Source organism: Aegilops tauschii, chromosome 1 (assembly GCF_002575655.3).
Source record: "Aegilops tauschii subsp. strangulata cultivar AL8/78 chromosome 1, Aet v6.0, whole genome shotgun sequence".
NCBI lineage: Eukaryota > Viridiplantae > Streptophyta > Magnoliopsida > Poales > Poaceae > Aegilops > Aegilops tauschii.
Genome location: NC_053035.3, coordinates 111,932,667 through 111,960,512, shown reverse-complemented (window position 1 = coordinate 111,960,512; position 27,846 = coordinate 111,932,667). Strand labels below are relative to the sequence as shown.

The window sequence follows — 27,846 nt, the reverse complement described above, 5'->3', positions numbered from 1 at the left end:
TGACTCTCTCGGTCTGTCCGTTTGTCTGTGGATGAAAGGCTGTACTGAACTCTAGCCTGGTACCCAAAGTTTCATGTAACTAATTCCAAAACTTTGAAGTAAATTGGGTTCCTCTATCTGATACAATGGTCCTCGGAACTCCATGCAGACATACGATCCTGGTCATGTATATCTTTGCCAACTTAGCACTGGTGTAAGTGGTCTTCACTGGGATGAAATGAGCTACCTTCGTCAAACGATCGACTACAACCCATATTGAGTCATAGCCTGAACGAGTCCTGGGCAATCCCGTGATAAAATCCATGCCTAGTTTATCCCATTTCCATTCGGGTATCGGCAATGGCTGTAGCAATCCTGCTGGCTTCTGATGCTCTGCCTTCACTCTCTGACATACATCACAAACTGCTACATACTCCGCAATATCTTTCTTCATTCCGGTCCTCCAGAAAGTATCCTTCAAATCCAAATACATCTTGGTATTTCCTGGGTGAATCGAATACGGTGAATCATGGGCCTCTTGCAAGATCAACTTCCTGATCTCCGGATCATTGGGCACATAAACGATGGAAAATGTGTTAAATCCACAAATGCTAGTTGCAAACTTGCAATGAAGATTTCACCCAAATTTTCTTAACTGTCTCTTTGCTACAATTTTATGTAGGTGTAGCTCCAAGAACAGGTGTTTTGTGGCGTGTATTGATGACCAATAGCGAATACGAGTATGTGAAGAGGGAATTCGAGTTCGACCGTCACCTCCCAGCCTCCAACTGGATCATTGTGCGCTTCGATGGCTGTCATTTCCACCGGTACTGTTCATCTCTTCCTTCAAAAATGAAAAAAAAAAGTGGTTAAGCAACTGCATTGACCATTTGACCATGTTAAGTTCTTAATCTAGTCCATGTACCAACGTATTTTGCTTGATTGTTTAAGTATAAGCATGTGGGAAACATGCAATGAAGGTTACTATATGCATACTTGGGAATTACTGTTGCTTCAGATTATAAATAGCTTATCTTTGTTGTTTTGTCCAGTGTCCACTAATTTCACTCCTCTTTTTGTTAGATTCTCGAAGATACACGCCTTTGAGAAACCAAATGATGAGTGCTTTAAGATTGATTAATGCTTGTGCTAGTTCTATTCTCGAGAATTTCCTGACATAGTGTTTTCTTATGGTGTCAGAGCATCTCTAGCAGACCCCTTAAAAGAGCCAAAACTGTAAAATAACCGTTTTTTACGGGATTGAGCAGAAAAACCGACCCGACCAGACCCCTCAAAATCGGCTGACCCGTATAGTTTTTTGAGGGAAACCTTAGAATAAGCCTCCAATCCCTCGGATGTTCAGGATTCGGGGCAAATTCTACTGTTCACCTTTAAAAAAAGACGGTTGGCAGGAGGGAAGTTTCAGGTCCAACTGCCAGAATAGTCTCCATTTCGACCAAGATCCATCGTGCCAGTCTCGATTCCGGCCAAATTTCCAGTGGAGAGGCCCGATTTGAAGCGATTCTAGTTGATTTCGGTGGGCCGACGCGAGCTCCGCGCGTGCTCCTTGGGAGGGACGGTGACATGCTGCTGCCGCCGCGGCTGTTCATCGACGGGAGGTACGTAGGCGTCGCCGACAAGGTGGTGGTGCTGCACGAGCAGTCGCGGCTCCGGTCGATGCTCCGCCGCGCAGCCGGACGCGGGCGAGGTGGCCTGCGAGGTGCGCGGCGACGCCTGATTCGTCGTGTGCGGAGGCAGACTGTGCGGTGTGCGACGGCAAGGATTCAGGGAGATGCGGGTGAAAGGAAGAAGAAGAAGAAGACCACGGGGAATATTCGGTTTTACGGTAAATTTTTGTGTGATCTGTTCCAATGTAGCCTGCACGGTACCGCAAAACAGGTTTAAGGTTCCCCTTATAATGCTTTTGCGGTACCGCGATATAAAGGATCTGCTAGAGATGCTCTTAGCGATGAGTACAGGTATAACCAGTATAACATCTTCTCATGAAAGTTAGATTATAAAATGTATGCAAATTTTACGTTAATTTTTTTATGCAAATACTGTTGTGTATAGAGTTACTTTTGAATTGCACGGGCTTTGTTCTCAGATAATAATATCAGGTTCTCATATTTCTGTTTGCTTTGCAGTTTTGTTTTCAGAGGGGACATAATTCCATCACAGATTTCTCTACCAATAATTGCAGCAAAATTCTCTCTTTGTGTGTTTCTTACTTCACATCTGTGTATGTGATGAAGTGGAAAGATTTCTTTCCTAAATAAAGAGTTGAGAGAGGCTCCATATTTTGATGGGCGAGTTGTCTGCTATCCAAATATGAAGACGATTCATGATTATTTGGCATGGAGGCAACTGGACTATAAGCTTCTTGAACTACAGTCGACAGTTTCCTAGTATAAGTAATAAGATTCTTGTATGCAATTGTTCGTGTTGATGTCCTCTACAATAACATCTTGTTGTGTATGTTATTTTCCCAAAGTCGTAGAAACTTCAGCAACATTAAATGAACACCAGTATGGTGTATGTATCGTCATTCGATAGATTTGTATGTCCGGTTGCTCCGTTACTTGGTCTTTTTTAGTTGATTGAGTAAGTAATGAACATATTCAATTTGAGACGTGTGTTTCAGGCCATATAAATAATAATTATAATACATGCTTCTGAAAAAAAGGCACAACAAGCATTGAAGGTAATCTAGTTTGAGTTTGAGTTGTCTTTTGTATCATTTGAATAAATTCTTTTTTGTGAACCATCTATTCTAGGGAACATTTCCTAAGGACAAAAACGAGTTGCTTTCACAACAGTTCCAAATCATCCATGATGATGAACCAGCTATGTTCTGAAAAGGATCCAGCGTTTATCGAGATAACATAAAGGTGTCAACCATACAAAAGTAAATCATCATTAATGTTCCTACTCATTCTCACTGAGATATTTTCCATGTTTCTGTCGCAAGATATCGTTTGCACGATTTATACAAATGACCATCATAGTTTCTAATCATAACTTGGTGCAAAGATCAACCTAGCATTTCTGAATTAGCATCTGATATCCAGATAGTTAAATGTAAACAGTCTTGCTATACATTAGTTTTGAGGGATAATCGGAACTCCTTATTTGGCATTTCACGCCATTCCCTTGTCTGATATTGGTCGAATGATATAATTCTTCTAATCAGTTGTGCAGATTACATAATGTATTTCTTTTGTGGGTCTGATTGTTGAATGATGTTATTTTGTGGGACATGTTTTCCTCAACTCTTAGTTAAGATCAATTAACCCTGTAAGGTGCTCTTTCGAATACCGAACAGTGAAAATCGACGACTATGGGAATCCCATAGAAAGAACCCGGTTGGCAATTACAGTGTCAATTTTTGATAACATAGGACCTGAGTTTTGGGAAAAACGTCAAAACATTCTTCGAGAAGGTTAGTTGAATCACTATAGTTTTAGCAATGCTTCCAGTCCAACTCCATTCAACTTTTGATATATACAACCAGTACTGTATACAACATCGGTCTAACTGTGTGTTTGGGAGAAGAAAAATATAGATATGAGTATATTATAAGAAGTACGATAACATCCATAGGCTTCCATGTTGTAACTGAACTGTTGTTCGTATCAGCGCCTGCCAAATTGATCAGTGAGGACCCCTAGTTTCCTATTTATGGAATGTATGCTCCAATGCCATTTACAGTTTCTTGTCGACGGTAGTACAATATGTAACATCTGAATTTATCTGTTCACCTACACCAGTATGTATGCATTAAATTTAGTTCTTGCTTAGTGTTTTACTGTGATGAATACTTATTAATGCCCTTGTTCCTTCATTTTCTAATAGTATCCTGATGCAAGGGCTTATTACTGTTGTAGCTAGTTAGAACAACAAACCATAAGAAAATGAGTTGACTACTTGTACAATTCACAGGCCACAACAGGATCCAGTACAAGACATGCTTTTGGATGCTAGTGAAGTCCCGAAAGGGCGAAAACGAAGCTTACGATATGCTGAAGTCTTCTTTCATCATCTACGTAATCTAAATATTTGTTTGCAGTATCCTATTGAATTCTTCTGTTATCTACAGTCCCTAACTTTCTACTGTTCTCTGAAGGTCAAAGGACAAGAATGAGCTGCTCTTTCAGCCGTTTGAAATGAACTACAACAACGAACCGGCCATGTACTGAAAGGCTTCATGTGCTTACCGTGTAAAGGTATGTTTACCATCATCCAAGAACGATTTTCAACAACAATGCTGTTTGTGCTGCAGTTTCATATTAAGCATTCCAAAATAAAATGTAGCGATGCTGAAGAAACAAGATTTACTTTGCCTAATAAAAGATCAAAGTATTTTCTTTTCCAACCCTGTATGTATTACGATGATGGGTTGTGCGGAGCGGCTTATAGCTGTGCGGGGCGAGTAGGTGGTGGCTCAGGGCATGGTAGTGCAGCATCGGTGGTGGCCTGCGGTGCATCTTCTCCTTCCGCAGCGTCCGGGAAGACGACGGGATCCGGCAGTCTGCTGGGTACCCTGCTTAGCACCCCAGGCACAGCCCGCGTGCGGTGCTGCTGGAGCTAGTCATCCCCCGGCGTCGCTTCCTGGCATCTTCGCGTGGGTGCTGCGTCCGGTCCTTGGTCCTGTGCACCCACCTCGCCCGGAGCGGAGGGAGTCCTGCGGGCACCAGATGTGCGCAGCAGCAGCCTTGTCTTCGCCACCGATTGCGTGCACCAGCTCATCCCCACCCACGCCTGCTTCGTGTCTCTCCCGCTCTCCCGCGTCGACATGTTATCCGTTCCATAACCTCCAGATGCCTCTGAAAATATGGCATGCTATCGGTTCCTCGGCGACGCGCTGGTCTCGTGGTCGTCGAAGCGCCAGCCCACGGCCTCCCGCTCCAACGTGGAGGCAGAGTACCGTAGCGTGGCCAACACCGTGGCCGAGTGTGTCTGGCTTCGACAACTCCTCGGCGAGCTCCGCTGCGCGGTCACCACTGCAACGCTGGTCTACTGCGACAACATCTCCGCCGTGTACCTATTCAGCAACCCCGTTCACCACCGCGACACCAAGCATGTCGAGCGAGAGACAAGAGGATGAGAGTTTGACCCGAGCTGGTGCGGTGGGATAGTTTTGATCCAGCGAAAATGATGCTGAGTCGTCCGATCGCGTTCAACGGCCTGGATCAAAACCCTAGCTGCCAACGGGCTTTTCGGGCCGAAAGTGCAAGCGGGCAGCAGCCGCCGCGCGCGCTGTCGCTGGGCCGAGGACACGGCCGCGGGCGGCCCAGGCCGGGTCGAGGCATTTCGCGAGGCACGGCGCGCAGGGCAGGCCGTGGGCCGGCTTTTCCGCTGCGGGCCGAGCGCGCTGGGCCAGCTGCGTTTTCTATTTTGTTTTTTGTTATTTGTCCAGTTTTCTGGGCAGATTTCAAATAGTTTTTCTATGCAAATTTTTCAACGAAAATTTTGTTTAGACAATAGAAAAGTAAACAGAAAAATAGAAAAGTTTCTGAAAATAAAATAAAAATGAAAATAGAAAAATTTCAGAAAAAGAAATGTTCATGAATCTTATAAAGAGAATAATAAAGTTTATGAATTATTATTTTAGTAAAAGAATTTGTTTCTGAAAAGAATAAAGTCCATGAATTTTGTATTCATGTTTTCCGCTGCAAAATAAAAATTGTTCTTTTAGAAGTGAATAGAATTAAAGTAAAAGATTAAAATGTTGCTTCTCGAATGCATTTTTGAACCAACAGGTTAAAATTGCTTAGAGAGTAAAAGAGTACAGAATTATTTCTGAATAGAATATTGTAAAGTTTTCGCTGCATGGTAAAAGTTTTATCCTCCAATTAAATTGGAACCAACGGGAAAACTTAATTGGAAGAACTGTTTTTAGCATTGTTTTTCCCTTGTGGGTGAAATAAGATGCAGATAGTTTCCGCTATGACAATAGAAAGATATTTGTTTTAAAGTTAAAATATGGTATTGTTATTTTCTTACTAACGTTGATGATAACAGTACTATAATTCTATGAGTCTTATGTTCAAAGCTTAAATCTCTGATAAATTTTGTATCAAAGTGATCATTTTTTAGAGAAGAGTTAAAGATGAAGAAATGCTCTTGAACTAGAGGAACGTATATTTCTTAGCAATAAAGTTGATGATGATGATTGATGATGATGATTATTTCTTAGCAAAGTTGTTTAATAGAAATACTATCATCACATTGTTTATGAGTTATATGCATTATTTCCATTTTCGCCCAACGGTGATATGGAATTAATGTAGAAGAATGAGTTTTATTCTAATTCTACCACAACGGTGATTTAGAGTATAAAAAGGAAGTTTTAAAAAGTTTAATGTGCATATTTTTTAACCAGACCAACGTAGGGTTATTTTTTATGCTCATTATTGTTGATTATTGGCTAAGTTTTCTCAGACTAAAAGTTTTCCATGCTTTCATTCGTGAAAGCGAATGGCTGGGTACTTGTTACCCGAAAGATGACCAAGAAAGGTCATAACGTGAGGGAGTATGTTCTCTCTAAAGAATGGCTTCAAAAGAAAAGAATTCTTGGATATTAATCCAAGAAAAGAAAACAAATAGATCATTGAGAGTCTTGGTTGACGAATGTCTTTCATGTATCCTATATGAAGAAGATTTTTCAGTCAACACGATTTGAGATGAAACAAGCAACATGCGTGTTTAATTTGACCAACGTCGGATTAAGCATGTGTGTCAAAGAGCGTTCGGATTTATTTCTGAATTTCATGATTGCATATGCAGTCAAAAGAGCCAATTCTGGCATTTATGTTCCTTACAGGGAATTACCCGCATAGCGGGAAAAGAGGATTATGATAAAACCCGCATGGCGGGGAAAGTCTGGGAAAATACCTGCGTTACTGGGTAAAGTTGACATAGTATTATGTCAAAAATCCTATACGTCAGGAGAAATTTTGGCTAAGACTTATCCTGTGTGACAGGAGAAAGATATGATGACTCATGTGCGTTTAATGTGTCCCACTCTGGGAGAAAAGTATGGAGTAGCTATTATGCTTTCCTAGTATCGACCGTACGCCTTATGTGTAACGGTCATTAAGCACTCAATAAATCCAAAGAGAATAAAAGTTACAAACGAACCTAAAGATAAGAATGATATGCAAGTGTGACTTGCAAAAGTACTAATGATAAAGAACTATTTTGAGTTTCCGAAATGGAATGAGGAATAAGGAAAAAGTACTCCCATACCGTTAACAGATAACTTCATTACATATGAAGTAATCAGATACATGAAGTAGATACTCAAAGTTTCCTCAATTCACAAGAGTTGTGAATGGTTTTTCGAAATTGTGGCAGAAAAGTTCTTGCCACATTTCGAGGGGGAGAAAGAAATATGAGATATCCATTAATGAAGAATGTGATCATCTGGGGGAGTACGACGATCATAATAATATCCCTAAAGAAAAGAAATAGATGTATTCCTGGATCTTTTACAGTTCCGAAAGCAGACTAAGGAATACTAAGACGGTGCTTAAAGTGCCATAAAGAAGAAAGTTTTAACAGAATAAACCCAAATAATAAAGTTTAAAGATACGCCATTTTTAGTAAAGATGGAGTAATCTGGGGGAGCATGGTATGAAAATACCTAAGACTCGAATAGATTGTATCTGGGGGAGCATGTTGTATGACTTATACAACACCTGTTGTTAGCTCCATAAAGGAGGAATGAGTAAACATGGATCTTGTGATACATGTCCTGTAATACCTATTGCTTCTTGGAGATGAAAGACTATAGGATCAATTTGCCTGTTAGTGGCACATCATGATCGACATCATGATCTGAGTTACATCAGATGAAAGTAAAGAACACAAGGGATACTTCTTCAAGAAGTCTTTTGTGGACTAGAGCAAGTCTCTAGACAGTGGCATTTAAAGTTAGAAGAATCAGATGTTTTTTGGGTTAAAGAAAATGAGAAGACAATTGTATTCATGCAAAGTTATAGAACGGGAAATTTATTTCCTAATCCTGTGCATGTGCATGACGTCCTACTTGCTAATGGTGATGTCAATCTACTGCAGCAGGAGAAAAGAAGTTCTTGTTCTCAAAGTTCAAAAGAATGTTCTCAGTAGAGTGACTCTCGTTATAATTATTGAGATTCACCAAGAAAAAAAAGGAGGGGGGGGGTATTAGGAGTGTCGCATGAGCATACTTTGAAAAGTCTCTAAAGTATGCATGTGAGAAAACCTACGCCTGTTCTTATAGTAAAGGGTAATGATTTTGGGAACTTTAGTGTTCCAAGAGTCAATGTGAAATAGACCAAATGAATATGGTACCATATGCTTCAGCTGTTGGAAGCTTTATGAATGCAAAAGTGTAACATTACCGTGACATAGTTCACATATCCGGGTTGTTTTGGCAATGTCCAGTACATATTTAAATTGATGGAATGGAGTCAAAGATATCGGCCTCATGCTGAAAGAAACAAGTGCTCTCAAAAGGTTGTGAGTACAAAGATAAAAACTTGTGAAATGTACAGCGAAATCCACAATTGTCGTTGACCTTCACATTAGGAGTTTTTGTGTGGAAGAACTCTATAGAATGAATCATTTATCATCAATGTGATGCAAATATAAAGTATAGCATGATATGAGGCTGAGGGACAGGCAAAATCGTTATGGAAACCTGTACCCGGAGTTGATAATGGTTGACAGCAGCGATAACCATTTAAGTAATTCACTCCTATGACAACGAGTCAAGTGTGGTGCCAAACACATTGACACAAAGTTGTACGTTGTTAAGGAGAAAAGTCCGGAATTATGTTGAAATGCTTGGAGCATAAAAGCAACAAACAAGTTTTTGCAGATCTGCTTATTAAAGGCTTACCGCCCAGTGTGTTTGGAGAACACACAGTCGACATGGGTTTTATGGTATAGTCTAAAATTTCCGGACAATAAAAGGGCCCAAGGTTAAAGAATTTGTTTCAAAACTGAGAGGTACGTTGTGGCTGTCTGATTCTATCGGCAATTGAGCTGTGACGATGAAACATGTTCTATGTACTGATCTTTTATGAAACGAGTAAAGTAAAAGTATAAGGTCAAAAGTAAAAGTTGAGATCAAGGGGGAGAATGTTAGGATGATCTCCACCGTGTGGGCCCAACGGCCCACCGGGCCCTTAGATCCGCGCCCTGATCGGGGGCGCTCAACCCACTATGGTTGACGGCCCCCTGTCACCTGCACTATATATATAAAGAGGTGGGGTAGGCGGCTCGAATTACGAGGTTCGTCACAACACCGTACACCCCACCTAATCCCCTACCGATTTAGGGTTAGTGCAGTGCTGATGGGAAGCACCGCCACCGCTACTTTCTGCCATCACCGGCCGTCACCATGGACGGCACCGGGAGCTCCTCGCCACAAGGCTAAGGTACACACTGAATATAGATTATATCCCACTGATCTACTCCTAGTTGATCCAGTAAGTTTATCATGACGTACTTAAGATTCACGTATTTAAATATGTGTGGTCTGGTTATGTGTATCATATGTCTTTTACCATTTGAGTTTCACATTTGATTCCTTTCATTTCCAGTGTGATACATAAATGATTGGGGCTTTCCAATTTGGTGCTGAAATTTAAGCAGCCACTTCAATTTAGTGCTATTCGGCACTGAGATGCAATGTAACCAATTACAGAGCTTTAATTCATGATAGACGAAAATCGCAGAATGGTGCATGTTGTGATTAATCAAGTCATTGGCTTCCCAACGATGTATTATTGGGTCACTTGTGTAGTGTTTAACATGCCCATGGGAATCAATCATGTGATCCTGTGGCTTTCGTGTTGTTCACCTCACCACATTTGATGGATGTCCAGGAGTGGTTCTGGCTAGATGGGTAATTTATTCACCCATTGTTCTTGTTCTTATTTGTTTCTTATGGTGTTGCTAAGTGTACTCATAATTATTCACAATTACATGTAAACATATTTTGCCATCCTTTAAGTTTATCATTTTTCCCACTGAAAACTGTAGGGCAATTATAACGCTGTCTTTTGTATTAGTTATGCGCTTATCCTGCTATGTAGGTATAGGAGTTACATATTTCGAATTCGCGCGTGTTAGTTACACAGGTAAGTTTTGCCTTACAAGTAACATGCTTTCTAGAATCTTGCTTCCTTTTTATCAGTTATTTTGCACTCCGTCTCACTAGAATCTTCCTTCCTTTTTGTAATGACTACGTATTTTGCACTCCGTCTCACACCTTCTTTTCTTTCATTGGATCTTACTCTCAAGTTGTCCAAGGTAATGATTTTCAGTATCTCACTGCCCTTAGGAGGGGCTCATCACATTTGCTCCTGATTCCATGTTGCCATTTCTATACATTATTTTTGGTTAATCAATTTTTGTTCTTCTGACAAGTGCCACTATTGGCAACTATCTTCAGTGCTTCTCAAATGATGATAATTAAATAAACCTCCCTTGCAAAGATGGAAAAGACCATTTAATTGTTAATTAGAAGTTGGGAGAATATTGTAACCATTCGCTGGCAGGTTGATCAAAGAGTTGTCATCATGATTATTCGCTTATTTTAATATCAAACATTTTGAGGTATATCAATCATGGTAAGTTTCTTAGCCTCTTCACATTGCACGCATAATATCTTTTGCTTTCCTAGGAATATGATAAATCCATGACTAGGATAAACACTGATATGTTGAGATCCCTACTTTTACTAATATCCTACTTCTACTGATGCCACTTTCAACTGATATTTATTCATGGCTTAAGATGAACGATACATTATGCATTGCATATGAACCATAATTTTGCTGCAGCTTTAGTTGATAATCGACAATAAAATATTTCTATAGTAATTTGTTGAATTCTGGAGTAAGCATGAAATGCATTTGCATGACCTGAGATTCGCCAATGTGCTCCTATTTTTCAAATAGGAAGGAATGAAAAGGTGGTTCAGAATTGATGGATATTCTCCCCCATGCTTGTTTACATGTGGCCATGTTTGTTGCTTATATCTCCATACTTATGTGTATTAATCAGACATTTGCTCTTTTCTGTTTGTAGACAACTGGAGTGTGTCCTTTGCATTCACTGCACATCAGTGCAGTCCAAATATTATATGCAATCAAGGTGCATATTGGTGTATATTTTTCTTTTTCTCATATATGGAAATGATAATTCATGTAATTGACATATGTTTCAGAAAAATGGAAAATATTAAATATTACGAGTCAGATATCAGATGCTGGTGTCAGGCAGTGGGCAAATGGAGAATGGAGACGATGACGCTGCGGTCCATGGAGCTGTTCGTGACGCACGATCACGCGGCGAAGGAGCAAGCGGATTCTCAGCTGACATGGTTGCAGCTGGAGGAACACCCCGCGTGGTTGAGCAGGGGCACACTTTTGAGAGGTTTGCTGACACTATTCTGTAGTGTTTGAGTTTGGTGGTGTCGAGGAAATTGAATTTTGATAGGTGTTTGCTTTGTTTGTTTGTGCTTGAAGGTTCGTGTACTTTGTGAGCACATTGGACATGCTGGAGATGGTGAATATATTCTATGCTAAAATGTTTCATCTAGATGGGGCTAACAAACGTCAAACCTAACTCATGCCCACATATATATCTCATGTAGTGAACTCTAGATGGAGCCTTGGTAATACTTTTGTGTGTGATATCCCACGTACTGAATTTCAAGCCTTCGAATGCTCTTGTGTCACATATAGCTTCTCTTTGTTAGCTTCATTTCCTTTTGGATTTGGATTGTCTAACTGAATTATGCTCTGTGTGACTCTAATCACATATACTACTTCCTATAGTGAATCTGATTCTCTGTTGTATACTAACTGTATTGGTGCCCAGAGGGCCTGATATTTGTTCGTCGTCCGAACAATCTCACCTACTGACATATGGATTTTCTGACATTGATCTTGCCTCTAACTCAAGGCAATGTTCATCTTCACAAGTAACAGGCATAGTAGCGCAGAGGGCTGTGCGAGGAGGCGTGGAAAGGCATGTTCAACGAGTAATGAACTCTGTCCGACTAAGACATGTGCTGGTATGTAAAATGGACGCACGTGACGAGTCGGGGCACTCAAACAAGACAAGTGCGCACAGGAACGCTTCAGGAGGTGCGCCTGGGGCGCACCCCAACCACTAGTAGATGACAAGCAACAATTGGATCATCAATGAAGGTGTGGCGGCATGTCGCGTACTACACATATCTTGTACTTGTCCTCAATAGGATGATGGTGTCATATTTCATAAGCAAATAGTAGGTAGGAGATCATATATGCAATTATTTATATGTGCAAAATATATTAGCATGAGTAGTAGATACACTTGTACAGATATTGCCTTTTCCATTTATACCTTTTATAGTTGTATATGGGGCATGAGTTGGCAAACAGTACATCCTTTTCGTATGCATTTTATTCATCCCATCAGTGTTTCTAAAACTACTTTGCTACGTTTTTATTTAACTACTACTCCCTCCGTCCGAAAAAGCTTATCCCTCAAATGGATGTATCTAGCACTGGTGCTAGATACATCCATTTGAGGAACAAGTATGGGACAAGCTTTTTCAGACGGAGGGAGTACTATAAAATACTACTCCCTCCGTTTCTACATATAAGTTTTTTTTTTAAGATTTCAATACGAATTACATAGGTATGTATATAAACGTATTTTACAATATAGATTCACTCACTTTTAAACGGACCGAGTACTAAAGTACTGACTTCGGTGGGTGATCTATCCTCTGGATCCATCCAGAGCTTATCTCTTCACATGGATACACGGTAGCTGACCACATCCACTTCCAACCTTATCTCTTCGAGGCAGCTAGTGCTGTAGTCCTTGTTCGTCAAAACTGAGACAAATGGAGGAAGGCAGGAAGGGTAGGTGAGGTGCTGGTGCTGGCCGCATGGCTGGTACTGGCCGTTGGGCGACGTAGTGTGGCGGGGCTGGAGGGAGCAGCTGCTGGGTGGTGCTCGGCCTCGACGGCCTGGCCTCGGCCGTTCTTGCCGTCGGCCTCGTCCTCGGCGCCGATTCTTCCCCATCCATGGCGCCAAGCCAAGCGTGTGTTCCTGCTCCTCTTTATTCCTGTGGCGTCGATTTCCGCCAGCGCTTTGGTCAAAGCCGAGACAAATGAAGATGGAGGTGTAGGGGAGGTGCTGGCCAGATGGCTCGTAAGCAGCTGAATCTGACCGCGTCAGTCGGCGGTCGAGCAGACAGCAGCAACTGCGCTGCTCCTGCTCGTTGGAGTGGCGCCCGTGGCAACACCACCGCCGCGGCTGCACCCCTGCCGGCCTCGGGAACCTCCATGGCTGACCTCACACAGCGCCGCCCCGTTCTGGCCTCAAACGCGCAGTCCCGCGCCATTCCTCTCCACCTTGCACCGCCGTGGCCTTCACTTGCCTCCTGCCTGTACTCCCAGCCACGGCGACCTCCTCCTCCGTGGTTGAGAACCCCATCGCCTCGGCTGACCTCTCGTGGGTGCTGCCATGTTCGAGTAGTACAAGCTCCACTCCGCTCTCCTCGAACGACGCTACCGCCACAACCTCTGCTCCGGCGAGCCCTACGTCCCCTCCTGCAGCTTTCGAATCACCATGGCCACGGCCTCGGCGCTGCTCTTCCTCCATCCATGGCAAGCGCAGCCAAGCCTGTACCTGCTCCTCGTCTTCACTTCCCTGGCACCTCCAGCAGGCACATCCCACGATCTGGCAGACGCCGGAGCTGCGAGGTGGGAGGAGGGGAGGGGGAGGGCTGGCGCGGCGAAGGAGGTCCTGGGCGAGGGAGGCGCGGACGGCGGCGAAGAGAAGGGCCGCCGGGAGTGGTCGCGAGTCGACCACCTCGCAGTCGCCGGGGATCTGGAGGCCGGCCGGCGGAGATCACCATATCTGTTTTCTATTTCCATCAGGCGGCGGATGCGGTGGGTTGGGGGCGACGGGGGTGTTGCGTCCGTCCGGGTCCTATGAACGAGCGATTCGTTTTTTTACTGTACGAATATCTTAAATCGGGAGTGCGGGTTAATTGCACGAAATAGCACGGGCTTTTCCGCAAAAAGCACGACGACGGTGAGAGAGCCGGAGTATATATAAATTAGGGATTAGGGATAGGGATTAGGGATTAGGGATTAGGGAAAGATAGCGGTCACTTTTATCCACTAACCAGGAGTATGAAATTACCCAAAATAGGGACATGTAGTTTTGATCTCTGTCACAACCTTTTTTTACTCCCTACTATTTTTTCCTAATATACATATGAGAAACAATTTATTTTTTTAGTTTTGATCTCTTTCACAGCCTTTTTCTTAACTCCTACTAATTTGTTCCCGATATATATATACCATGAGAAAAAATTTATTTATTTATGGCGGTCACTTTTATCCTCCAACCAGGAGTGTTAAAATGCCCAAAAATAGGAACATGTATTTTTTTATCTATGTCGCAGCCTTTTTTTTAACTCCTACTATTTTTCCTGATATACATACGAGAAACAATTTATTTATTTATTTATTTATAGCAGTCACTTTTATCCTCCAACTAGGAGTATGAAAATGCCCAAAATAGGGACATGTAGTTTTGATCACTGTCACAATCTTTTTTTACCCCCTACTAATTTTTTCCTGATATATATACAAGAAATAATTTATTATTTAGTTTTGATCTCTTTTGCAGCCTTTTTTTTAACTCCTACTAATTTTTTCCAGATATATACGTATATACCATGAGAAACAGTTTATTTATTTATGGCGGTCATTTTTATCCTCCAACCAGGAGTGTTAAAATGCCCAAAAATAGGAACATGTATTTTTTATATATGCCATAGTTTTTTAACTCCTACTATTTTTTCCTGATATATATACAAGTTATTTATTTATTTATAGCTGTCACTTTTATCCTCCAACCAGGAGTATGAAAATGCCCAAAATAGGGACATGTAGTTTTGATCTCTGTCACAACCTTATTTCTACTCCCTACTAATTTTTCTCTAATATATATATGAGAAACAATTTATTTAGTTAGTTTTGATCTCTTTCACAACCTTTTTTTAACTCCTACTAATTTTTTCCAGATATATATACACACACCATGAGAAACAGTTTATTTATTTATGGCGGTCATTTTTATCCTCCAACCAAGAGTGTTAAAAGGCCCGAAATAGGTACATATATATTTTATCCATGTCACAGCCTTCTTTTTTAACTTCTACTATTTTTTCATGATATATATACAAGAAACAATTTATTTATTTATTTATAGCGGCCACTTTTATCTCCAACCAGGAGTATGAAAATGCCCAAAGAAGGTACAATGCATTTAATGTTCAGGAAGACAACAATAATTAATGATATTAAGCAATATCTCATCCCTACAATCGTAAACATGAAACAACCGCATCGATATCCGTCTTGTTTCTTCCAACTAATCCTTAAATGACCCATAATTAGAAAACCCTGACCAGACATAAACAATTTATTTATGACGGTCTGTTTTATCCTCCAACATGTGAACCAAGAGTATGAAGATGCTCAAAACATAATATGTAGCACGGTGAATAAAATACCATAGACCAGATATGCAACACACCTCTTTAATGTCTAATAGTCTTTCCTTTTTTCATGATATATATACGAGAAATAATTTATTTATTTATGGCGGTCACTTTTGTCCTCCAACCAGGAGTATGAAAATACCCAAAATAGGAACATGTAGCATGCTGAGCTAAAATATAACATACCCGATACAGAACAAACCTTTTTCAATGCCCAATAATCTTCAATGTTCAAGTCTTGACAAGTAAAATGAATTTTTACGTCAAATGCATTTTCTAAGGGTGAAGGTAAAATGCATTTGATGTTCAGAAAGACAACAATAACTAATGACATTAACATTAGCACATGGCTTTTAATTTTTTATATCTCTTGTCTTGGTGAACAAATTATTTATGGCGGTCACTTTTATCCTCCAACCAAGAGTATGAAAATGATCAAAATAGAGCACACTGCGCTAAAATATAATAGACTGATATAGAACAAACCTTTTCACTGCCCAATAATCTTCAATGCTCAAGTCCTGATAAGTAAAATGAATTTTCTGGGGGTGAAGGTAAAGTGCATTTGATGTTCAGAAAGACAACAATAACTAATGAACGGTATGGGAACAAATAGTATGAAGATGCCCAAATTAGCACATGTAGCACGGTGAGCTAAACTATCACAGACTGGGTATGGGAGACCTTTTTACTGCCCAATAATCTGTCCTTTTCCACAATATCTTCAGCGCTCAAGTCTTGATAAGTAAAATGCATTTTATTGGGAAGGGGGTAAAGGTAAAATGCATTTGATGTTGGAAAATACGACAATAATTAATGATCTCAAGAAATATCTGATCTCAATAATCATAAGCATGAAACAATCTCTTTACACTTTCTAACTGAGAGATAAATCTCTCGATAAGAAGATGAGTAGACATTGGGCTTTGGAATATCGCCTTGCTTTTCTCCGCGCTGTCCATATAGCCCATAGCGTGAATGTCATCTTGACAAATTCACCGTGAGATAGAGAGTCTTGCTTTGAAAAAGCCAGTTTTTAGCATTAGTTTCATGGGTCTCCACCACATGCTCGATGAGTTCTTCGTCGCCCAACGCCCACACACATCTTAACATTGTGCACTCAATAAGGGAGTGTCTCCACGAGTCATTGCTTCCACATTTTTGGCAGCTATTCGTGTGCCTCATCTTTCTACGACGACGACATCCTCGAATGGCAACAAAGTTTTTGCTAACCTCCACAAGAAAGTTCTCATCTTTCCTGGTAATTGATTGTTCCATAATGATGTCCAACCCTTCTCCTCGGCTGAAGCATTTGAAGAAGCTCCTCTCTCATCAAGCCAATCTTCTCTCCTATTTCTTATGTTAACTAGCATGCGGTAGGCCGATCTAACTAAGAAGTACCCCTTTCTTTCAAATTGTGATGCCCAAAAGTCTGCCATTGGTGTCGTGATTAAAGGAATGCCTCTGATTGCTGCCGCATCAGAAGCAAGAAACTAGTATTTTATTTTATCTTCTCGCCACGACACTAACGTGTTGTCTATGGGATCACAAACATGTATTGGGGAATCACTCGCCAAGCATGCCACATGCCTCATAGTAGTATCTCTTGGGATCAAATTCCTGGTCCAAATCCATGTCGATGATTGGTTCCCAATTCTCTTTATGAGTCCATGTGAGAGCATGCCCCTGCCTTCCAATATCGACCTCTAGACTTGGGAGCGATGGGACCCGAGACCAGCAGTCAAAATGTCTCACAATGGGTAGTATTCAGCCTTTAAGATCCTTGCATAAAATGACTCAGGCGTAGTCCACAACCGCCATGATTGTCGCGCAAGAAGGGCTAGGTGAAAAGCTTGAGGTCCCTAAAACCCAAATCCCCACATTTCTTTGGTTGAGTCACTGTTTTCCAAGAAACACAATGTGGTTTTCGCTAGGGAAACGTAGCATGCAATTTCAAAAAAATTCCTACGCTCACGCAAGATCTATCTAGGAGATGCATAGCAACAAGAGGGGAAGAGTGTGTCTACGTACCCTCGTAGACCGAAAGCAGAAGCGTTTGACAACGCGATTGATGTAGTCGAACTTCTTCTAGATCCGACCGATCAAGCACCGAACGTACGACACCTCAGAGTTCTGCACACGTTCAGCTCGATGATGTACCTCGTCCTCTTGATCCAACAAAGGTGTTGAGTAAGAAGATGATTTTCGTCAGCACGACGGCGTGGTGACGGTGATGGTGAAGTGATCCGCATAGGGCTTCGACTAAGCACTGCGAAGATATGACCGGAGGCGTAAACAGTGGAGGGGGCGCCGCACATGGCTAACAATTGTTGGTGTGTCTTCTAGGCGCCCCCTCCCCACGTATATATAGGTGGGAGGAGGAGGGGAGCAGCAAGGGGGCGCCCCAAGTAGGAGGAATCCTACTTGGGGGCCTCCTCCAATTCGGCCTCCTCCCTTCCTTTTTTTTACCAAGAGAAAAGGGAAGGGGGAAGGAGAGAAGGAAGGGGGGGGAACCCCTTCTCCTCCTCCAATTCGGCCACATGCCTAGGGGGGGCGCGCCACCCCTTGTGGGCTGGTGTGCTCCCCTCTTATGGCCCATATCTCCCCCCCCTCGAGGGTTCCGATAACCCCCCCAGTACTGCGATAAATACCCGATACATTCCGGAACACTTCCGTTGTCCGAATACTATCATCCTATATATCAGTCTTTACCTCTCGACCATTTTGAGACTCCTCATCATGTCCGTGATCTCATCCGGGACTCCGAATAACATTCGGTCACCAAATCACATAACTCATATAGTACTAAATCGTCATCGAACAACATTCGAGAACTATGTAGACATGACCGAGACACTTCTCCGGTCAATAACCAATAGCGGAACCTGGATGCTCATATTTATTCCTACATATTCCACGAAGATCTTTATCGGTCGAACCGTTATGACAACATACGTTATTCCCTTTGTCATCGGTATGTTACTTGCCCGAGATTCGATCGTCGGTATCTACATACCTAGTTCAATCTCGTTACCGGCAAGTCTCTTTCCTCGTTCCGTAATACATCATCCTGCAACTAACTCATTAGTTACTTTGCTTGCAAGGCTTCTTATGATGTGCATTACCGAAAGGGCCCAGAGATACCTCTCCGATACTCGGAGTGACAAATCCTTATCTTGATCTATGCCAACCCAACAAACACCTTCGGAGATACCTGTAGAGCATCTTTATAATCACCCAGTTATGTTGTGATATTTGATAGCACACAAGGTATTCCTCCGGAATTCGGGAGTTGCATAATCTCATAGTCGAAGGAATATGTATTTGACATGAAGAAAGCAATAACAATAAAACTGAACGATCAATATGCTAAGCTAACGAATGTGGGTCATGTGCATCACATCATTCTTCTAATGATGTGATCCCGTTCATCAAATGACAACACATGTCTATGGTTAGGAAACTTAACCATCTTTGATTAACGAGTTAGTCTAGTAGAGGCTTACCAGAGACACGGTGTTTTGTCTATGTATCCACACATGTATCAAGTTTCCGGTTAATACAATTCTAGTTTGAATAATAAACATTTATCATGAATAAGGAAATATAAAATAACAACTTTTATTGCCTCTAGGGCATATTTCCTTCAATCTCCCACTTGCACTAGAGTCAATAATCTAGATTACATTGTAATGATTCTAACACCCATGGAGTCTTTGGTGCTGATCATGTTTTGGTCATGGAAGAGGCTTAGTCAACGGGTCTGCCACATTCAGATCCATATGTATTTTGCAAATCTCTATGCCTCCCTCCTTGACTTGATCACAGATGGAGTTGAAGCGTCTTTTGGTGTGTTTGGTTCTTTTGTGAAATCTGAATTCCTTCGCCAAGGCAATTGCTCCAGTATTGTCACAAAAGATTTTTATTAGATCCGATGCACTAGGTATTACACCTAGATCAGATATGAACTCCTTTATCCAGACTCCTTCATTTGCTGCTTCTGAAGCAACTATGTACTCAGCTTCAAACGTAGATCCCGCCACGACGCTCTGCTTGGAACTACACCAACTGACAGCTCCACCATTAAATATAAATACGTATCCGGTTTGTGACTTAGAGTCATCCAGATCAATGTCAAAACTAGCATCGACGTAACCATTTACGACGAGCTCTTTGTCACCTCCATAAACGAGAAACATATCTTTAGTCCTTTTCGGGTACTTCAGGATGTTCTTGACCGCTGCCCAGTGATCCACTTCTAGATTACTTTGGTACATCCCTGCTAAACTTATAGCAAGGCACACATCAGGCCTGGTACACAACATAGCATACCTGATAGAACCTATGGCTGAGGCATAGGGAATGACTTTCATTTTCTCTCTATCTTCTGAAGTGGTCGGGCATTGAGTCTGAGTCAACTTCACACCTTGTAACACAGGCAAGAACCCTTTCTTTGACTGATCCATTTTGAACTTCTTCAAAACTTTATCAAGGTATGTGCTTTGTGAAAGTCCTATTAAGCGTCTTGATCTATCTCTATAGATCTTGATGCCCAATATATAAGCACCTTCACCGATGTCTTTCATTGAAAAACTTTTATTCAAGTATCCTTTTATGCTACCAGAAATTCTACATCATTTCTAATCAACAATATGTCATCCACATATAATATTAGAAATGCTACAGAGCTCCCACTCACTTTCTTGTAAATACAGGCTTCTCCAAAAGTCTGTATAAAACCGTATGCTTTGATCACCTCATCAAAGTGTATATTCCAACTTCGAGATGCTTGCACCAGTACATAGATGGATCGCTGGAACTTGCACACTTTGTTAGTACCTTTAGGATCGACAAAACCTTCTGGTTGCATCATATACAACTCTTCTTTAAGAAATTCATTAAGGAATGCAGTTTTGACGTCCATTTGCCAGATTTCATAATTATAAAATGCGGCAATTGCTAACATGATTCGGACAGACTTAAGCATCGCTACGGGTGAGAAAGTCTCATCGTAGTCAACTCCTTGAACTTGTCAAAAACCTTTTGCGACAAGTCGAGTTTTGTAGACAGTAACATTACCATTAGCGTGAGTCTTCTTCTTGAAGATCCATTTATTCTCTATGGCTCGCCAATCATCAGGTAAGTCAACAAAAGTCCAGACTTTGTTCTCATACATGGATCCTATCTCAGATTTCATGGCCTCAAGCCATTTATCGGAATCTGGGCTCATCATTGCTTCTTCATAGTTCGTAGGTTCGTCATGATCTAGTAACATGATTTCCAGAACGGGATTACTGTACCACTCTGGTGCGGAACGTGCTCTGGTTGACCTATGAGGTTTGGTAGTTACTTGATCTGAAGTTTCATGATCATTATCATTAGCTTCCTCTCTAGTTGGTGTAGGCATCACGGGAACGGTTTTCTGTGATGAGCTACTTTCCAATTCGAGAGAAGGTACAAGTACCTCATCAAGTTCTACTTTCCTCCCACTCACTTTTTTTTGAGAGAAACTCCTTCTCTAGAAAGTTTCCATTCTTGGCAACAAACAACTTGCCTTCGGATCTGTGGTAGAAGGTGTACCCAATTGTTTCTTTAGGGTATCCTATGAAGACGCACTTCTCCGATTTGGGTTCAAGCTTATCAGGCTGAAGCCTTTTGACATAAGTGTCGCAACCCCAAACTTTAAGAAACGATAGCTTAGGTTTTTTTTGCCAAACCATAGTTCATATGGTGTCGTCTCAATGGATTTAGACGGTGCCCTATTTAACGTGAATGCAACTGTCTCTAATGCATAACCCCAAAACGATAGTGGTAAATCGGTAAGAGACATCATAGATTGCACCATATCTTATAAAGTACGGTTATGATGTTCGGACACACCATTACGCTGTGGTGTTTCAGGTGGCGTGAGTTGTGAAACTATTCCACATTGTTTTAAATGAAGACCAAACTCGTAACTCAAATATTCGCGTCCGCGATCAGATCGTAGAAACTTTATTTTCTTGTTACGATGATTCTCCACTTCACTCTGAAATTCTTTGAACTTTTCAAATGTTTCAGACTTGTGTTTCATCAAGTAGATATACCCATATCTGCTCAAATCATCTGTGAAGGTCAGAAAATAACGATACCCGTCGCGAGCTTCAACACTCATCGGACCGCATACATCGATATGTATTATTTTCAATAAGTCATTAGCTCGCTCCATTGTTCTGGAGAACGGCGTTTTAGTCATCTTGCCCGTGAGGCATGGTTCACAAGTATCAAATGATTCATAATCAAGTGATTCCAAAAGTACATCTACATGGAGTTTCTTCATGCGCTTTACACCAATATGACCTAAACGGTAGTGCCACAAATATGTTGCACTATCATTATCAACTTTGCATCTTTTGGCATCAATATTATGAACATTATATCACCACAATCGAGATTCAACAAAAATAGACCACTCTTCAAGGGTGGATGACCATAAATTTTTGTGAAGTGGGGGAGAGAAAAACGAGAGGCAAATGGAAAATAATGTAAATTGCGAGGAGATGAGATTTGTGATTAGGAACCTGGTAGATGTTGATGATGTCTCCCCGGCAACGGCGCCAGAAATTGGCGACTTGACGGGGGACTATCTTGACATGATCCTCCCCGGCAACGGCGCCAGAAATTCCTTTTGATGTCTGCTAGACTACGTCGGTATTTCCTCAAAGAGGAAGGATGATGCATGATACGTCCATTTTGCATCATCTTTTCCTACTATTATTTATGATGTTTTTATCCATAATAATGCTTTTGGAGTAATTCTAATGCCTTTTCTCTCATATATGCAAGGTATACACAAGAGGGAGAATTCTGGCAGCTGGAAATCTGGACCTGGAAAAGCTACGTTAGGCCACCTATTCTGCACAACTCCAAACAAGCTGAAACTTCACGGAGATTTTCTATCAAATATATGATGAATATTGGAGCAAATAACTAACAGAGGGGGACCACCAAGTGGGCACAACCCATTATGCTATTTAATACTCCTCTGATCATGCGCATGATTATCATTTGTGAGTAGTTACTTTTGTTCTGGAGGTCACGGGAGAAATCATGTTGCAAGTAATCATGTGAACTTGATATGTGTTCGATATTTTGATAGTATGTATGTTGTGATTTCCTTAGTGGTGTCATGTGAACGTCGACTACATGACATTCACCATAATTGGGCCTAAGGGAATGCATTGTGGAGTAGCAATTATATGTTGGGTTGCTAGAGTGACAGAAGCTTAAACCCAAGTTTATGCGCTATTCCGTAAGGGACCGATTGGATCCAAAAGTTTAATGCTATGGTTAGAATTTATTCTTAATACTTTTCTCGTAGTTGCGGATGCTTGCGGGAGGGTTAATCATAAGTAGAAGGTTTGTTCAAGTAATAACAGCACCTAAGCACCGATCCACCCATATATCAAATTATCAAAGTAGCGAACACAAATCAAACCAACATGGTGAAGGTGACTAGATGAAATTCCCGTGTACCCTCAAGAACGCTTTGCTTATCACAAGAGAACGTTTGTCCTGTCCTTTGCCACAAAAGGATTGGGCTACCTTGCTGTGCTTTTTTTTACTACTATCGTTACTTGCTCGTTACAAATTATCTTGCTATCAAACTACTCTGCTACTTACAATTTCAGCACTTGCAGACATTACCTTGCTGAAAACCACTTGTCATTTCCTTCTGCTCCTTGTTGGGTTCGACACTCTTACTTATCTAAAAGAGCTACAATTGATCCCCTATACTTGTGGGTCATCAAGGCTATTTTCTAGCGCCGTTACCGGAGAGTGAAGCGCCTTTGGTAAGTGGAATTTGGTAAGAAAACATTTATATAGTGTGCTGAAATTTATTGTCACTTGTTACTATGAAAAACAATCCTTTGAGGGGTTTGTTCGGGGCATCTTCACCTCGACCGGAACCACAATTAGCTACCCCTCAACCTACTGCACCTACTGAAAATATTGAATATGAAATTCCTTCGAGTATGATAGAACAACTGCTAGCTAATCCTTATGCAGGAGATGGAACAGAACATCCTGATATGCACTTGATATATGTGGAACAAATTTGTGGATTGTTTAAGCTTGCAGGTTTACCCGGAGATGAAGTTATGCAGAAGGTTTACCCTTTATATTTGAAGGGAAAAGCATTGGCATGGTATAGGCTATGCGATGATATTGGATCCTGGAATTGGAATCGATTGAAATTGGAGTTCCATCAAAAAATGTATCCTATGCATCTAGTTCATCGTGATCGAAATTATATATATAATTTTTGGCCGTGTGAAGGAGAAAGTATCGCTCTAGCTTGGGGGAGGCTTAAGTCAATGTTATATTCATGCCCCAATCATGAGCTCTCAAGAGAAATTATCATCCAAAATTTTTATGCTCGGCTTTCTCGTAATGATCAAACCATGCTTGATACTTCTTGTGCTGGTTCTTTTATGACGAAGACTATTGAATTTCGGTGGGATCTTTTGGAAAGAATTAAATGCAACTTTGAAGATCGGGAGCTCGACGAAGGTAAAGAGTCAGGTATTAAACTTAAGTATGATTGTGTTAAATCTTTTATGAATACCGATGCTTTTCAAAAGTTTAGCACTAAATATGGACTTGACTCTGAGATAGTAGCCTCCTTTTGTGAATCATTTGCTACTCATTTTGATCTCCCTAAAGAGAAGTGGTTTAAATATCACCCACCTATTAAAGAAGAATTTAAAGAACCGGTACCAATTAAAGAAGAAACCATAATTTATAATGTTGATCCAGTTGTTCCTTCTACTTACATTGAGAAACCACCTTTCCTTATTAGGATAAAGGAACATGCTAAAGTTTCAACTGTGGTTAACGAAAGCTATATTAGAACACCTAAACCCGATGAACAAATTAAAGTAGAACCTAGTATTGCTATGGTTAAAGATCTCTGGGAAGAAGATATGGATGGGCATGTTATTTACTTCTGTGAAGAAGATGCTAGAATTGCCAAACCTGATAAAAAGGATAAACATAGACATGTTGTTGGCATGCCCGTCATCTCAGTTAAAATAGGAGATCACTGTTATCATGGTTTATGTGACATAGGTGCTAGTGTGAGTGCTATTCCTTACACCTTATATCAAGAAATTATGAATGATATAGCACCCGCAGAGATAGAAGACATAGATGTTACTATTAAACTTGCTAATAGAGACACCATATCACCAATTGGGATTGTTAGAGATGTTGAAGTCTTGTGTGGGAAAATAAAATACCCTACTGATTTTCTTGTTCTTGGTTCCCCACAAAATGATTTTTGTCCCATTATATTTGGTAGACCTTTCTTGAACACCGTTAATGCTAAAATAGATTGTGAGAAACAAACTGTCGGTGTTAGTTTTGGTGATGAGTCTCATGAGTTTAATTTTTCCAAGTTTAGTAGAAAGCTTCATGAAAAATAATTGCCTAGTAAGGATGAAATAATTGGTCCTGCTTCTATTATTGTGCCAGCTACTGATCCTTGAGAACAATATTTGCTAGACCATGAAAATAATTTACGTATGCATGAAAGAAATGAAATATATAAGATTTTCTTTGAACAACGTCCTCTGCTTAAATACAATTTGCCTATTGAAACTCTAAGAGGTCCTCCTCCACCTAAAGGTGATCCTGTGTTTGAATTAGAACAATTGCCAAACACTTTGAAATATGCTTATCTTGATGAAAAGAAGATATATCCTATTATTATTAGTGCTAACCTTTCAGAACATGAAGAAGAAAGATTATTGAAAGTTCTAAGGAAGCACCGATCTGCTATTGGATATGCTCTTGATGATTTAAAGGGCATTAGTCCCACTCTATTTCAGCACAAAATTAATATGAAACCTGATGCTAAACCCGTTGTTGATCACCAATGTCGGTTAAATCTGAAGATGAAAGAAGTGGTAAGAACGGAAATATTAAAACTTCTGGAAGCAGGTATACTCTATCCCATAGCTGATAGTAGATGGGCAAGTCCTGTTCATTGTGTCCCTAAGAAAGGAGGTATTACTGTTGTTCCTAATGATAAGAATGAACTTATTCCACAAAGAATTGTTAAAGGCTATAGAATGGTAATTGATTTTAGAAAATTAAACAAAGTAACTAGAAAAGATCATTACCCTCTGCCTTTTATTGATCAAATGCTAGAAAGATTATCTAAGCACACACATTTTTGCTTCCTTGATGGATTTCTGGTTTTTCACAAATACCTGTTTCTCAACCTGATCATGAAAAGACCACTTTTACTTGTCCCTTTGGAACTTATGCTTATAGACGTATGCCTTTTGGTTTATGCAATGCACCTGCTACCTTTCAAAGATGTATGACTGTTATATTCTCTGACTTTTGTGAAAATATTGTTGAGATTTTCATGGATGACTTCTCTGTTTACGGGAAGTCTTTTGATGATTGTTTAAGCAATCTTGATCGAGTTTTGTAGAGATGCGAGCAAACAAATCTAGTCTTGAACTGGGAGAGGTGCCACTTTATGGTTAATGAAGGTATTGTCTTGAGTCATAAAATTTCTGAAAGAGGTATTGAAGTGGACAAAGCTAAGGTTGATGCAATTGAGAAAATGCCATGTCCTAAAGATATCAAAGGTATTCGTAGTTTCCTAGCTCATGTTGGTTTCTATAGGAGATTTATCAAAGACTTTTCTAAAATTTCTAGGCCTCTTACGAGTCTTTTGCAAAAGGATATTCCGTTTGTTTTTTATGATGATTGTTTAGAAGCCTTTGAAACACTCAAGAAAGCCTTAATTTCTGCACCTATTGTTCAACCACCAGATTGGAACTTGCCTTTTGAAATTATGTGTGATGCTAGTGATTATGCTGTTGGTGCTGTTCTAGGACAAAGAGTTGATAAGAAACTGAATGTTATTCATTATGCTAGTAAAACTCTAGACAGTGCTCAAAGAAACTATGCAACTACTGAAAAATAATTCGTAGCAGTGGTGTTTGCTTGTGATAAATTTAGACCTTATATTGTTGATTCAAAAGTAATTGTTCACACCAATCATACTACTATTAAATATCTTATGGAAAAGAAGGATGCTAAACCTAGACTTATTCAATGGGTTCTCCTGCTACAAGAATTCGATTTACATATCACTGATAGAAAAGGAGCCGAGAGCCCTGTAGCTGATAACTTGTTTAGGCTTGAAAATGTGCCTGATGACCCACTACCTATTGATGATAGTTTTCCTGATGAGCAATTAGCTGCAATAAATGTTGCTCATAATACTCCTTGGTATGCTGACTATGCTAATTACATTGTTGCTAAATATTTACCACCTAGCTTTACTTACCAACAAAAGAAAACATTCTTCTATGATTTAAGACACTACTTTTGGGATGACCCACATCTTTATAAAAAAGGAGTAGATGATATTATTAGACGTTGTGTACCTGAGCATGAATAGGGACAAATCCTACGGAAATGTCACTCCGAAGCTTACGGAGGACATCATGCTGGAGATAGAACGTCTCACAAGGTATTGCAGTCTAGATTTTATTGGCCTACTCTCTTCAAGGATGCCCGTAAGTTTATCTTATCTTGTGATGAATGCCAAAGAATAAGTAATATCGGTAAGCGTCAAGAAATGCCTATGAATTATTCACTTGTTGTTGAACCATCTGATGTTTGAGAATTTCATTACCTGGGACCTTTTCCTTCCTCTAATGGGTATACACATATCTTGGTTGCTGTTGATTATGTTACTAAATGGGTAGAAGATATTCCAACCAGTAGTGCTGATCACAACACCTCTATTAAAATGCTTAAGGAATTTATTTTCCCAAGGTTTGGAGTCCCTAGATATTTAATGACTGATGGTGGTTCACACTTTATTCATGGTGCTTTCCGTAAAATGCTTGCCAAGTATGATGTTAACCATAGAATTGCATCACCTTATCATCCTCAGTCTAGTGGTCAAGTTGAACTTAGCAATAGAGAAATAAAATTAATTTTGCAAAAGACTGTCAATAGGTTCAGGAAGAATTGGTCTAAGAAATTAGATGATGCACTTTGGGCTTATAGAACAGCATATAAAAATCCTATGGGTATGTCTCCTTATAAAATGGTTTATGGAAAAGCTTGTCATTTGCCTCTTAAGTTAGAACATAAAGCATATTGAGCCATCAAAGAACTCAATTATGATTTCAAACTCGCTGGTGAAAATAGGTTATTTGATATTAGTTCTTTAGATGAATGGAGAACCCAAGCTTATGAAAATGCAAAATTATT

At 40.4% G+C, this 27,846-nt stretch overlaps 1 long non-coding RNA gene across 3 annotated transcripts; it reads left to right on the top strand.

Moving 5' to 3' along the window:
• Positions 1–27,841, top strand: LOC109772073 (uncharacterized). 3 transcript variants are annotated; one of them, XR_012203676.1, is made up of 8 exons: positions 2–806; positions 2,127–4,025; positions 4,106–9,877; positions 10,068–10,604; positions 11,065–11,130; positions 11,204–11,412; positions 11,505–15,165; positions 22,381–27,841. It is a non-coding gene; the product is annotated as an uncharacterized lncRNA (long non-coding RNA). The 3 variants fall into 3 exon arrangements; XR_005769156.3 differs by having other exon boundaries at positions 1–806; positions 4,106–11,130; XR_012203675.1 differs by having other exon boundaries at positions 3–806; positions 3,922–4,025; positions 4,106–11,130.
• The last annotated feature ends 5 nt before the right edge of the window (positions 27,842–27,846 follow it).